The 15,445-nt window shown below is 36.8% G+C and overlaps 1 protein-coding gene across 1 annotated transcript in view; it reads right to left on the bottom strand.

Moving 5' to 3' along the window:
* anne (polyamine-transporting ATPase anne boleyn) overlaps positions 1–14,294 on the bottom strand; it is a 43,927-nt gene extending 29,633 nt beyond the window's left edge. The window contains exon 1 of the mRNA XM_073089751.1: positions 14,161–14,294. The gene's annotated coding sequence lies outside the window, so the exon portion shown is untranslated. The remainder of the gene's footprint in view (positions 1–14,160) is intronic.
* Positions 14,295–15,445: the final 1,151 nt, after the last annotated feature.

Raw genomic sequence — 15,445 nt, 5'->3', positions numbered from 1 at the left:
TAACATTAACGCACTGTCCCAAATTTTCACGGATATCTTCTACACATGATTCTAAATTTTGTCCCAAAAAGGTTTGATTTTACTAATCACTGCAAAAATGTCGGTTAAGTACGTACGATAATTAAAGTAAGAAGTGGTCGTCATAATATCGTCCCACTGCTAGGCATGGGTCTCTTTTAATTGGTGAGAAAGGTAAAACAACTCACTTTTGAGACTTTTGTTAAACAAATTTTAGACATGTAAGTTTTCACACGATGGTTTCCTTCATCGAGTTCCTTTGAAGGTGGTAGAACCCGTGGACGACTCCGGCGCCACACCTATTTCTCATAACAGCAACGTTAAGCCCTGCTGTGCTATGATTTGAGGTGTGGTAAGGGAGACATATTTTTACGAGGAGTTCAGCTTAGTACTCAGGGGTAGCGACGCATCTGGGGCCGACCTCAGGAAACTAATCTTAACTGGGGTTGACTACAGATGTCCGGCATGGGTGGCATTGGCCACTTACGATCAGGTGGACTGCCTGCTCGTCCGCTACTTCTATATTATAAAAAAGTAAAGCACGTAGTAGAAACTTAGGTTTATGGTGCTGAGCAATTTGAAATGGTATGTTATTTTACTTAAGTAATACCTCCCCGTGGAAAATTGCATACCCTCCGGAAGCACGTAAACGCTCATAATGAGTAATAAACAACAAAGATATATCCTACTGACGTAATATATATCTATGTAAACAACAATACAATAACACAATAAGAAATGATTTACGAATAACAACAGAACGTTAGGGTACAATGTATTTTTATATTGTGGAATGTCTACTTACTTTATGAATGAATGAATACTATTTTGAAGGCGGCACCATCGCCATACCTATTTCTGCCTAATAACAGCAGTGTTAGGCGCTGCTGTGTTCCGGTTTGAAGTGTGTGGTAAGGGAGACATCCTTTTTCGAGGCGTTCCAGCTTAGTCCTCAGGGGTAGCGGCGCATCTGTGGCTGACCTCAGGTAGGAATATCTAATCCTATCTGGGGTTGATTACAAATGTCCATGGACGGCAGTAGCCACTTACCATCAGGTGGACTGCATGCTCGTCTGCTACTTCTATATAAAAAAAAAACTAATGAATAATGACTTTTACCTGTTTACAGAACATGCAACGGGCAACCTTGGTCAGTGCTGATCTTAACGCCAGACAGATCCAGAGACGGAGGGCCTCTCGGTGTCTCGTAGGTAACAAAAAAACATGCATTCCATTACATGTTTTTCTCTTACCGTTAAAGTGTGCTAGAACCGTTTGTGGTTCGACTACAGGCACCACTACATGTTTTCTGCCTCATAAAGGCAGGGTTACGCGCTGCTTTGTCTGCTTTGTTCCAGTTTTAAGAGTGTTATAAGAAAGTCGTCCTTATCTGAGGCGTCAAATCCTCAGAGGTAGTAATGCATCTGTAGCCGACCCCAATTATGACCTCGATCTTATCTAGGGTTGAAGACAGATATCCATCGGTGGCGTAGCCATTTACTATTATATTAATTATAATATAAGTAAAACAAAGAGATTTAGCGCCTAAAAATATTCTGGAATCACACTTCGGAACAATGCACAGACACACACACAGCAAACCATATTGCATAGGTGTCTTGCACCCAATTATCCTATTACCGTCCGGTCCCCGATGTGAGAATGAGCACAGATAGGATACGATTTGAGCGAGCGGTGACCTAGGTTACAGGTTTTAGACCATTAGGCATTTATTGGGGAATACCTGGGCGTTATACCTATATTCTTTACCACAACACCGGGGAATAACTATGCCGTGAAACATGATGAGTTTTAGTAAGAACATTTGAAGGCTACGAGTATGTGGTCATATTTACAATGTTCTCATTGACCTACATGAAACTGACAAAATGCAGTTTGAAATTCAACATCTCAATCTTGATGTCCAAGGTTTGAATCCCAAGCAGGCCCTTAAAATTTTAAGCGATTTAAAATTTAGGCGATTATAAGATGAATGAAGAAGTTTGGTATACAGTATATTCGCTATATCAAAATTTTCAAGTTCATCAACAATGCAGATAATTGCTCGTTTACAGTCGTTATAAAGTGCATACAACGTCAGACCGAAACACAAGATAGACAAAGTATTTCAGGCCAAACAATGAAGCATGCAAAATTGTACAAATTGCATAGTATTTACGTAATACGTAGCATGCAGTTCAAATGCCGTATATTTACGTCAATCACAATCTCGGTAAGATTTGTAAATTTAAAATTTCAGCCTATCATTGAGTGATGCAAATTGAATTTGATATCACGTAAAAAGTTAATACATTTCGAAATTTTCACGAAATCTACTCGTCAAAATCACTCACAAGTTTTTTTATCTCAATGCATGATGTAACGTTTTGCGAAGCGTGGTCTTATTTATTTTGGTCTGAGCCAAAAAGTAATTTCTCATAAGGACTTTACACTACCTACACTTATCTTAATGACACGAAAAGAGGTCTTTATGTTAGGAAACACATCAATTTGTGCCATTTATGTAACTTGGTAATTTGCATCATCTAGGTCTGTACCTATACCTGTACAGATAGATCTATGTCCACGGATAGAACATACAAAATGCAGATAATCCTATACTAGAAATGAGTTCGAAATTTAGATACAACAACTATTGGTGGATTGCCATTGGATTTAATCGAGGGAACAGATATTCAAACTTTTGACTAAGGTGTTCCAAAAGTAGATCCTTTACAGAATTGTTTTTGATACCTACTCAATAATCTTCTAACACTTTTCACGATGTTTCATTATGGAGAAAGAGCGGCGAAACTCCACAACAGGCGGCGAAAATAATACCATTGCAATTCTCAATACTTACTAAAGAAAATATACAAACAGCAGTGGCGTAGTAGAAATAGACGGAAAAAAGGATCGGCAAGTCTCTTAAAGTTTTCTCACTCCATGGTAAGAGGTTCGGAATAAATAGAGAATGGTTCTGCTGAAGAATTTTCTGACTTATGCAATTCGTTAATAGGCGACCTATGATTGACAAAGGAGTCTTGACCTTGTTCAACTTAGTTGAGTCAGTCAATTTAAGACAAGTATTTTTTTCAAAAAACCACACCTACTTCTCATGAAAAGATTCATGCGTGGTTTAATTTACGAGTACGTAATTTGTAACTTATTTATCTACTTACTTAAGTAGTAGGTATTACGACTTGATAAAAAGAATACAAAAAACATAATTGCCGTAGTGTAACATTACAAATTACGTACAATAATTTTGTCACAAAAACAATAATGACAAAAGAACGAAGATTACAATGTTAGACGTAGATAAACTAAGTACTTCACGTTTGACCACGTTTTTGAAATAAAATTGATGGTGTTGCAAGAATATTGTGACTTCATGGTCATAATATAACAGTACTACGAACCTACTTAACTGATACTGCTAGTGGTTAGACATGCAATTTATTGAAAAGATGTAATTTACTGGTGATGTCAAGGTGGTATTGTAAATACTTACAATAAGTACTACTTAGGTATTTCCCTCAGTGTCATTGTAAAACGAAAGCGTGCTTAAGCATAATAAGCTGACACTTAAATACTATCTTATATATAAAATTCTCGTGTCACAATGTTAGTTACCGTACTCCTCCGAAACGGCTTTACCGATTTTCAGCAAATTTTATATGCATTCAGTAGGTCTGAGAATCGGGTAATCTATTTTTCAAACCCCTAAGTGATAAGGGTTGTTCACACTTAACATTTTTTTATTTATATGGCAACACAATGTTTGCCGGGTCAGCTAGTAATAAACATTCTATCCTTAATAAATTGTGTAGTAATCAACGTATCCATTGACAATTTTTTTATAACTTAGAAGTTGCTGACGAGCATACAATCCTGATTGTAAATGATTACTGCCGCCCAGGGACATTTGTTATCAACCCCGGATAACACCAGTCTGGTTTCAGGTTGGTCACAGTTTCGTTGGTACTTGCTACTCTTAATTAACGTCTCTTGGATAACCTTATGGACCTTACCACCAGATAGATAGATAGATAAAGAAACCAGAACATAGCAGCGCTTGACAATGCTGTTATTTAGAATAATAGATAAGTGTGGCAGAGTGTCTTCGAAGTCGAACCACAACTGAAGAAAACTCGTAATTTTTCAGAAAAATAACTATTTAGACCTAATTAAAAAGGCATGTCAGTAATATCATAGATATAGAGTTATATTATATATATTATATTATTAGTAAGTAATATCATAGATAGAGATAGAGTTCAATTATGAAGGTACTTGCTATTCAGAAAGCCTTGGTTGACGAGAGTTAGCGTTAAAAATAAAAATGCTTTAAAAAACCCGATTAGTAATTACTAATTACGTATATTTCAATTAATTGTATTACTAATGCATTAAAGTGAAATTCTTATAAATAAGATAAGGTGTAGTGTGTACTTGAAATAAGTGCATAGAAAAGATTAACTATTCTATAACCCGAATAGATAAACGGTATCTAGGGCAATGAAGAAATGGAAGGAAAATACTCACTTAACTGTACTGCGTTTATGGTAAGTACTTATAATAAATCTATACCTAAGTAAAATTGAACTAATACTATAAGGTACTGGTACTGTTTACTTGATTACTCACTTAGGTTCTTAATTAATATAGGTACTAACTAAATATACTTACGTAGGTGTTTTCTCGTGTTTTTTTATGTGTGCCTATAGCTCAACGTGTTTTTTATCAAAACCATCTAGGATTTCGGTATAAAAATCATTTTAGTAACAGTTATTAGAATTAGATGTTTTTCGCTGTGCTAAACACCAGAGCAAAAGTACAATTATTCACAGTGGCAATCAAGCCCAAATAGGATTGACTTTCTACCTAAGGTCAGCTCTGTCACAGATTACCTCAAGGTGAAATGCGTAACCTTAACCACACATTTTTAACTAGAATACCTACAGAAACTATTAACAGTTACCTATAAGGCAGAAAAAGACATGTCATAGGCCCGAAGTCGAATCACAAAGGGTGCCACCACTGCTACTTAGGTAAAAAAGACCTGACCTGTAAAACTTCCAAATGTCTCGCATCACTAACGAGATAATAAGGGGCATCCCTCGAGACCTTGGCTCCCCTACTTGACTGCTCTCGTGCGTGATTTATCGCCAATATATTGCTTCTACCTGTTGCTACGGATATTTCCGACAGCCGGTAATGTTTTTTGACTGTGTGTGGTATGGCATTTAAATAGAAATAAAGGGGGAATCGGTCTACCTGATGGAATGGCCTGTGTCAGACAGACATTGATAGGATCTTTAGTCGACATTAAAAATACGAAATATATTGAAATTTTGCTTCTTCCAGACTAAGTTGGAATTTGAAACGTATCTTGCAATTCTTTTAACCAGAACTCAGCGTAAATTATCGTGATGAAAATAAGAAGGAATTTTCATGAAGTCCTTTTCATCACACGTCAATCTTTGAAATAAAAATTGGTTTTAAGAATTATGTTTTGTTATTCGTATTTACCTATTTGGGTGTTGTGTATCAACCAAATCTTATTATTTGTTATAAATGCATGGGGATCGTTCACCGGATGTTTTGTCCGTTGTTCATATCGATGGTATTTTTAACGGAGGGGACCAGTAATGGTGTCAAGATCAACGATCAGGTTTAGGTCACGGGCATTCTGAAGGTCATCAGAAAAAGAAATCTTTTTAAGGAATTTCGAGAATTCTTGTAACACTTGCAATACCGGTTTGGCATATTGAGGGTTAGATTAGATCCTCAACCAGTCCATATTATAAATCATCACGTAATTCGTATTTCTGATTTGGATTTTATAGCATTTCTTTGTGTTTTCGTTTTTGTATTTCGATAGCACACGCCATCCATGGTGTTTTAGAGGCAACGATACAGTTCATAAACCTTTACGGCGAAACTAAGTAGGTACATAAATTCAACATTTCATACGTTGCATGAAGATATCGACATCACGGAAATATCGACATAAAAACGCGTATGTACAACAACTACAAAATTATATTACTTATTACTAATACAAAATTATTCATAAACACTTGATTCGGAACAGAATGTTTACCGTGTTTTCAGCGCTTGACGTTATAAGAACGAAATTATTTCACGGCAAATAAGGCAAATATAGTTTAAATGTGGTAAAATCCTCTGTGGTTCGACTCTGGCGGCACTACCACCACACTCATTTCTGCCTAATAACAGCAGTGTTACGCGCTCCTGTTCTTTGGTTTGAAGGGTGTGGTAAGGTAGTGACGCATCTGTGGCCGACCTCAAGTGGAAATCTGGTCTTGTGTGGGGTTGATTTCGGACGTCAGTAGGCGGCAGTAGCCGACTCCGGCGACACCACGGCCTCTGGCGGTTTAAGAGGCGGGAGTAGCCACTTACCACCAGGTGGACTGCGTGCTCGTCTGCCATTATTATACCTATATAAAAAAAAAAATGTGAGCCGTCACGGGACGCCTGGCAGATGTGAAACATCGACATTATTTTGTAAAAGTAATATGCAGAAAAGAACATATTGTGATAGGAACTAAATATGTCATAATGATAAAATAAAATATTACGATTTTTTTCCAGATAACGATGACTATTTATTGAATAAACATTTATTTTCATTAAATACAAAAATTTACGAATTTATTTCAAATCGTGACTACTTAATTCGTTTAATCAGTGACTTCGGTAATAGTTATTGCGCACGGCATGCGTCGCCACGCCAGAAATCTGTTTTACGTGCGGCTATAGATGTTTCACATCAAAAAATATTGGCCATAATGCAGCCGCAATCAAATCGAGCAGCCTAGATACTACCAATAAGCAAAGCGGTCGTCCTATGCCGCGACGTGACACCTGTCCCTCGAGTTCACGAGGGAGCGGGCGACCGTCGGGTGGTCGAGCGTGGAGGGGCGCGAAGCATCTCAGATGGGCATGTGGTCCATTGTCGGCGCATGCGTACATACGATGCGCCAACATGGCCACAAACCTGTCCAAGGTCTTCACCTTGAGGTCGCGCTCCAACACGTCGTTCCTAACATAGCGGCCCACCCCCACGATCGTTCGTAGGGCCTGGCTCTGCACTGCACGAAGACGCTTGCGGTTGGATTCTGACACCAGGGCTTACCATGCTGGTGCCGCGTACGATAGGCGTGATCGGACGTACATCTTGTACACCCTTAGTGTGGTGTGGATCGGTAGATGAGATGCCAGCACTGGTCTGAGCATCGCTCGTGCAGCACTCTGGGAGCAGGTCCAACAAGCGTTGCATCCTGCGTGTTGCTAGCACAGGATCACGAGAGGACGCGAAGTACGCGTTGTCGTCCGCGAACAACGCGAGTTCCACGTCCCGTTCCCATTCCTCGAGGTGACCTTCTAGGGTGGGAATGTCGTTCGTGTAGAGTGCGTAGAGCAGTGGCGAGAGGCAGCTGCCTTGCGGCACACCTGCACGTATTAGGCGGGGGTCTGAGGTGACGTTCTCGACCAATACAAAGAACTGCCACCCATCTAAGAACGACGCTATTAACCGCACCAGCAAAACCGGCACGGGCGACTCCAATAGCTTAAAAACGAGACCAGGATGCCATACGCGGTCGAACGCCTTCTCGATATCGAGAAAGACGCCGACCGTGTGTCGTCCGTAGTTGGCTTCGCTTGTAAGATGGTGGATCACCCGTGTGAGCTGAAGCGTTGTAGAGTGACCGGCGCGGAATCCGAACTGCTCGTCCCTTAAAATAATTGACGGTTGCAGTCGTTTCAGCGCCAGCCTCTCGAACAGCTTCGCTATGGTGGGCAATAGCGTGATGGGACGGTAACTACCAATAAAACACAAATAGTATATAGTAGGATGCACTCGAATATAACCATCTAGAGGCACGCTCATTCCATTCTTCGACTCTTCGTATGTATTTAACTTACAGCGACATGTGCTTAATTTCGGTTGTACCCGGCTTGTGTTATACAACTTTGCATAAAAGAACTTTAGTGAAAGTTGCTTTTCGATGGTTTCGGACTATATTTATTACTTACTCAACTTGTGTAGGTATTATATAAAGATGTCAATGACTAAATGAGCAAAAAATGATGAACACAGCAAAATATAACTAACATTTATATTGCTTTTGAGAGTAAAATACATACATACCTACATGTCTACATAAAATACTTAATTAATTAAACAATATTAATTTTATCGGTATATTTGTTTTAATTTAATTGTTTAAATGATCTCCTAATTTGGAGGGAATCCAGATGTTCAAATGGACCTTGCGCCCTGATCCCGGCAATAATAGCTACTCTAGTCGGGATCACAGATGCAGATGCGTGATTAGTTCACCAACATCAATACTCGTACCTTTTATAATAAGGTAATTCCAGATTGTAAAAGAAGTGCCTACTCAGTTAACTGTTCATTTCGGTTTTCTACTTTTATAACATGAATAATCTTTATATGAAAGTAAAATCCTGGCCCCTTCATAAAGAAAATTCATGACAACATTGATGTTAAAATTTGTTTTGAATTTCCTTACGATCCATCTGTACGTACAATGTACATACATAAACACAATTTAAATACACGTGCCTTACTTTTGGATACTAAAGTCTTTGTATCTAATTTGTTGAATAATCTGAATACAATGTGAACGACTTTTTATGTACATACGACAAATGACGTTTGCGATGGTGTTGTTTTTGTTCTAAATTCAATATAGTGTTGTTGTTGGAATGTAAACATACTTTTTGGACCATTCTTATTGTTCGTCTTTTGTGACTTGTCACTATATCCGATATTATCCCAATTTGAATATAACTAGAAAACTACAAAATAGATGTAAAAGAAGTAATCATGACTTTGACCAGTGACCTTGATATTTCAAAAGGTTTTGCCATTTTGAATAAAATGCATATTTTTAAGAAAAAGACGATGATGATAATTAATTAATTATTGTTTTATTTGGTAACATAAAATCCTGTTTTAAGGATTTAAGTTTTGACGGCACACCGGTAAATAAATACAAATATTAATTTCATCGTAACCTTTTTGTTTTTCATTAACCTACTAGTCCTTAATAAATACAATGTTTCTTTTTGTTTCATTAATTTAATTTTAATAAAGCAATTTATAATATATTTATTGTGGTGGATTATAATTCAAACCTCCCCCATTTGTGGGACGTCTGTGGAAGTCGACTGACTTACATACAAGCAAACATCTTATATCACAGGGAGGCAGATTAACTGCGTGCTCATTAGCTACATCAATCTTAGAATCCTTCAGTACACATAATTCAGTACTAAGTCTCCATATTACTTCAATATAGTTCGGATACCATAAATAGGAACCTTTCCTACGTGGTTCGACTCCGGCGGCACCACCGCCACACCTATTTTTGCCTAATAATAGCAGTGTTAGGCGCTGCTGTGTTCCGTTTTGAAGGGTTTGGTACGGGAGACATACTTTTCCGAGGCGTTCTAGCTTAGTCCTCAGGAGTACCGGCGCATCTGTGGCCGACCTCAGGTAGGAATATCTAATCCTATCTGGGGTTGATTACAGATGTCCATGGGCGGCAGTAGCCACTTACCATCAGGTGAACTGCACGCTCGTCTGCTACTCCTATATTATATAAAAAAAAACCTTCAGCTAATCTTGGAAATTACGGTCACAAAGTACATTGCCTCAAAGAAACGTCTTTGAGACCTGTTATTTTCTTATTTGCTTTAAAATGTAGGTAATTTACCGCAGTAAAACATAAGTAGGGAAGAATTTCTGAATGTCATTGAAAGAAGATATGAAAGATGAGGAAAATACCTTGTAAAACTTTCTGAAAGTGCTTTAAGTACGTAAATGATTTTAAGATGTAAGATTAAGGTTTAATAACTTTTAAATGAAAAACCTATATACTTAAAAGTAAATAACCTTACTAAAGCCTATAGTTTCGAAGCGTACAGTTCATGTTCAATAGTACTTTGTATATCCGTTAATTTTAATTACACCTACATTATGTAAATAATTAAACTTATTTACGAAGGACTAAAATAACGTACAGTTCAAAAATATAAAAGTAGGTATACTTATTATAAATTGTTCTTTTTTATAATTGTTCATTTTATTCCTAATTTGGAGAATTGATTGAGTTTTACAAACTGATTCATTCTGAAAAAAGTGTATTACTTTAATTCTAAACGTGCGGTCAATCTACTGTGAAATGCGAGGACTGCAAAGTAAAGGCAGTTATGCAAAACATTCGTGAGCTATTATTGCGAGGGATATTATCGCAGTATTTACATAACACTACTCCGTCGCACAGAGATTGCGGCTGAAATCCGTCGGAATTACAGATTACACATGACTGAAACTAAAAATATTTTTGACGCGCCACACTTTCGATTTTAGTTAGCAAAGTGAACCCGGGTCTGGAGTGTTCTTGCTCAATTAATTCACCTCTTTCTTAATTCACCTGGATTACCTATGTGTTTATTCGGAGGTCATCAAGGTTTGATGTCCATGTTGGCTAAATAAAGTGAAAGACCATCATTTAATGATGATTTAATAACTTAACCTTGACACTGAGTAGCTAACAGATAACGCACAAGCTAAAGGCCTTTTCTTGTCACGCATCTACGCCCGTGCGCGTATTTTACGCGTGAATGCCGCACATTGGAAAAGCAGGTAGGTATCTATAAAACCAGATCTACATGAGGCCACAAATCCGCGTGACAGAAAAACGTTCCTTAACTAATAGATATAGTCTGCGTTAAACTGCTAGTCCGCTCTGAATATAGAAATGAATCGCGTCGCCAATTTCGCAAAATGTCGCAAATTGTATGACCTTTTTTTTTTTTTTTTTTGTTGACGAGGGGGAAACCTACCGCACTAAAACCCCCCCGGTGGCCGTCCTCAGCGTTTGGTGGAGAACTCCGGGATCTCCAACGGAACACGACCGGAGTCCTCCTAACGCGATGCCCTTTTATCGGGCTCTGCCCTGGGGGGAGCAATTTACGCTCCTCTCACATCTCACAAACCGTGACCTACGCAACAACTTCAGAGCGGAGTTTGGCGGGGACTATAACTATACTCGTGTATTAAGACTAATTAAAACGTTATCATATGGAGAAATGCGTGACGCAAAAAATAAGTAGATATTTATTTAGCTGTTTTCGTCATTTTGTAAACACAATACCTGCCATTTATTTTGATGAACATCATCGACATCCGTCAGAACAATATTTTTCAAATTGTTTGTATAAGTTATTATCATTTCTGTATGCTTTAAAACTCGAGTCATATACTGCGCCAACGCATACTGGATTTCAGCGCGGCATTCTGGATTCCTTGTATGGAAATCGCACGTAGGTGTAAATATTAGCACTTAAGAGTTCATATTTGTACAAATAAGGTAAGTGACAAATGATAATACCCTAAAATATCAGTGGAGTGCAAGTTTGTAGTGTAGTTGTAGTTTGTAGTTGTATCTTAAATGATAAAAGATTATTAAGAATATATTTCATCTTCAGGTTCACTTCCTTACAAAATCTACGATTTTAGCAATAAAAGCCATTTAAGAATCTCATATGTTTATTTATGCTGTACCAAAACATCTTAATCTTTAATTATTTTTTCGGGAGTTGGCGTGATCGACTAGCAAAATGATTTAAAGCCTCTTTCATGAAAAGATAGAGCACTTTATATAGCATAGGAACAACAAACAAAACGTAGGGAATCGCAATATGGAAAATGTTTAGGCTAAATGCTGAAAAAACATTTCGAAAGGTGCAGAATCTGAGAAATGTTACTACCATGGACATTTGTAACTGACTGCAAATATGATGGAAATTAAGGACCAGAATGGAACCCATCAGAGAAACTACTATGTAGGTTGGCTCGACCGTCAACGAAGTTACGGTTCCGAAAGAAAGTCAATTAACTCTAAATAAGCCTCCGAAACATGAGCTTGAGGACATAACGATATGATTATACAGTCTCCCTTGTCTACGGTATGCAGATATTTTTATCATCTGTAATTGACTGCTCTAAAGTATTTGATCTTCGTCTTCATGCTCCCCTTTGATCATTATCTAAGGCAATCCGATAAAAATAGATTTCCACTATAATTTATGAAACGATTGTCTTCCTTGCTTTACGTATAGACGCATTGTCTAACTATACTTCACTATTTACAATGATAGCCTAATTAGACCCAGGATTTTAAGTTCGAAACAGGCATGCGTGTCTAATTTTTCGGAGTATTATTATAACTGATGTCTCTTTCTAAAGAATTGTCTTATATATATGATAATTTCTCCCGATTACTTATATCAGTAGCAGTTATAGCCTAGTAGTTAAGAAACTCGGCCTCTCAATCGACGGGTCCCAGGTTCAAATCCCAGACACGCACCTCTGATTTTCAAAATTATGTGCATATTATGCATAATTATCACTTCCTTAAACGGTGAAGGAAAACATCGCGAGGAAACCTGCACACCTGAGAGATTTATATAAAACATATTCAAAGGTATGTGAAATCTACCAATACGCACTTTTTCAAACAATAATAGAGGACAAATTAAATGAAATTAAAAATGCAATTAAATGCATACGGTTTCGGCAAAGTCAATCAATGAACGAATCTTAAAAAACCCTGCACGACTGACATTCATAATTGTATGTACTTACTATTAAAAATAAGTATGCGTATAATCAAAAAATAACTAAAACTATAATAAATAAAATTAGTATAATAATAAGTATATAATAATAAGTATGCGTATTGTTTTAATTAATGTTGGGAATTTTTATTTCTGCGCATAGATTTGTAAAGATACTTCGCCGCCTTGAAATTGAATGAAGCTGCAAATGGCTTATTATAGTAAGTTCTTTTTTACGCAACTATTTAATTCTCAAAACTGGGGTACATTTTCTTGTTAGGAGTGAGTAATCTTTACTAATCTATGTTTCTGCGTATCTTTTCATCGGCTTAAGAGATTTTCTCGCATGAAGGTAAATTATGTATTGACGTGTTTTATTAGTTTTCTTCGCTTTATTTGCTTTGTGAATCATTACTGTATGAAAAATCTGTTATCACATTGCTGTGATATTCATAGGGCTGCTACTCTATCCCAGTGAGTCTCTGAGAGATTCTTTTCCTCTAACACGTAGATCTAGTGCAAATTATTGGACTGGAATGAATGGCATAGCTACTTTTTCGGCTAGTTCTGACAAACTCGTAGAAAGTAGATTGAACTGAAGACTTAATTTTATGGTCATCATAAAAGTTTGACAAAAATGGTCAGCGGCATTCAAGAATCTAATGCTCTATAGTCTATTAAATAATTTATTTAATTTATGATATTGTTTATGTTATGCCAGGTGACAAAACCTCCCGTGGTTCAATAAGTACATGTACGTACTCGTATGTACACATAGTTTCAAAATGAACGTTACGAATACTTTTACTTCTATCTGTAGGTATATAAATAATTTAATGCTTGAAATTCAATGTCATGGATATCATATAGACACATGTTATTTATATTACTTAAGTATATCAGGAAATAGTTATGAATATACTGTTACGAAAAAGATAATGTCTATTTGTTAATGTTAAACTAGTAAGTAATTGTTATAAAAACAAAAACCCGATGGCTTAAAATCATACTTAGACGAATTCAGCACCTTATAATTAAAATCAGGTAAGTTTAGGCTGTGAGGCGTACAAAAAAATTGAAAATATCCAGATTTTCTTTTAAATTTTACCATTCGACAAAATCCAGTACTTATACCTATGAAACAACGGGTCTGCTTTATTAAGTATATGTTATAGTTTATCGGCTGTAAGTACTAATCTATGGCTGTAAGCAACAGGTACGACTTCATTGGTTACACTGAATTACAAAACAATGATTATTTTACTAATGTTATTTTTTTGTTTAATCAAAGTTATCTTAATCGCTATACACATTTTCCATGAATGGACATTTTTGTTTCATTTCATTCTGAACAACAACCGTAATAAATTTAGTTTTAAGTCAATATTTATAAAAAAGAGAGGCTTAACTAAAATTATGCACTATCTATAGTTATAAAAAAATAAGCATATTACATACCGATAAAAAAAACACTTCAGTTCATTGCATATTTATGGCACAGACACAAAATCACAAAAAAAAAACAAACTTCGCGGTTCACGCGCAGTGCATTTGGCGGGAAACGAGCCAACTGTCAGATATCAATGGCGGACGGTTCGGTACTGTCGAGATCGAGAACTCGAACGTATCACCTGCATAACCGCAGGCAGAAGGCCACCACGACTCACTTCAAATGTTGCAATATTAAAGTGATAAAGGTAAACCATTAGCATTTAAATAAAACCAAGACTTTCTTTTGTTTACTAATTACATGGTCGTTTTATTCCACTGACAGATGTATTATTAACAACAATGTTTACTCACGAGTCTTTCAAAGTACATACACAGAAAGAAGTACCGATTAGCATTTTCTTTCTTATCACTTTTGTATATTTTATATATATTTTTCCCTTTTTAGCCTTAGTATCTTTGTTATGCTAACAACTATAGAAGTAAAATTTTTCGTGTGTCATTTATTTTATCCGCCTCGTGTTACGTTTATGCGTATGCCAGGCTTTCTCCATAAGGAGGATAGACGGATGATCCATATTACCTTACTCCTACGTCATAAGCCCAGTGTGTGTATAATTTTAAATGGTTGGAATATTATATAAAAGGTACATATATTACACATACATGTCGAATTAATCACATGCAAACAGTCCACAACTTTAGTATCATGATTCTGATTAGCATTTTTTTAACTTTACTTTTCACTACACACATTTATCTGATAATTTTGTGTTGGTGTTTGTATTGGATGCCAAGAAAGATTAACGGTAAAGTATGTCCAAATATGAGCAGTGATAGCCTAGTGGTTGAAAAAACTTGGCCTCTCGATCGAGGGGTCCGAGGTTCAAATCCCAGGCAACCTCTGATTTTTCAAAGTTATGTGCGTATTATAAATTAATTATCACTTGCTAACGGTGAAGGAAAACATCGTGAGGAAACCTGCGTACCTGAGAGATTTATAAAAAAAAAAAGAATCTCAAAGGTATGTGAAGTCTACCAATACGCACTTGGCCAGCGCGGTGGACTATGGCCTAATCCTTCTCATTATGAGAGGAGACCCGTGCCCAGCAGTGGGACAGTGATGGTTTGTTGATGAATGTCCAAATAGTACGACAATTATTTACGATAGCGTATATAATATATATATCATAATTATATTATGCTTTAGTGCTTTGATGGGAAGAAAACTGGGACCTAAAGGTTAATGTTTTCGATCGTAGACCATTTATCCAGTGGATTAGAGTTGCTAAAC

Source organism: Epargyreus clarus, unplaced genomic scaffold (genome assembly GCF_041222505.1).
Source record: "Epargyreus clarus isolate Ecla_fem2 unplaced genomic scaffold, WU_Ecla_fem_2.2 ptg000031l, whole genome shotgun sequence".
NCBI classification, from domain to species: Eukaryota; Metazoa; Arthropoda; class Insecta; order Lepidoptera; family Hesperiidae; genus Epargyreus; species Epargyreus clarus.
This window is presented reverse-complemented; position numbering and strand designations above follow the sequence as displayed.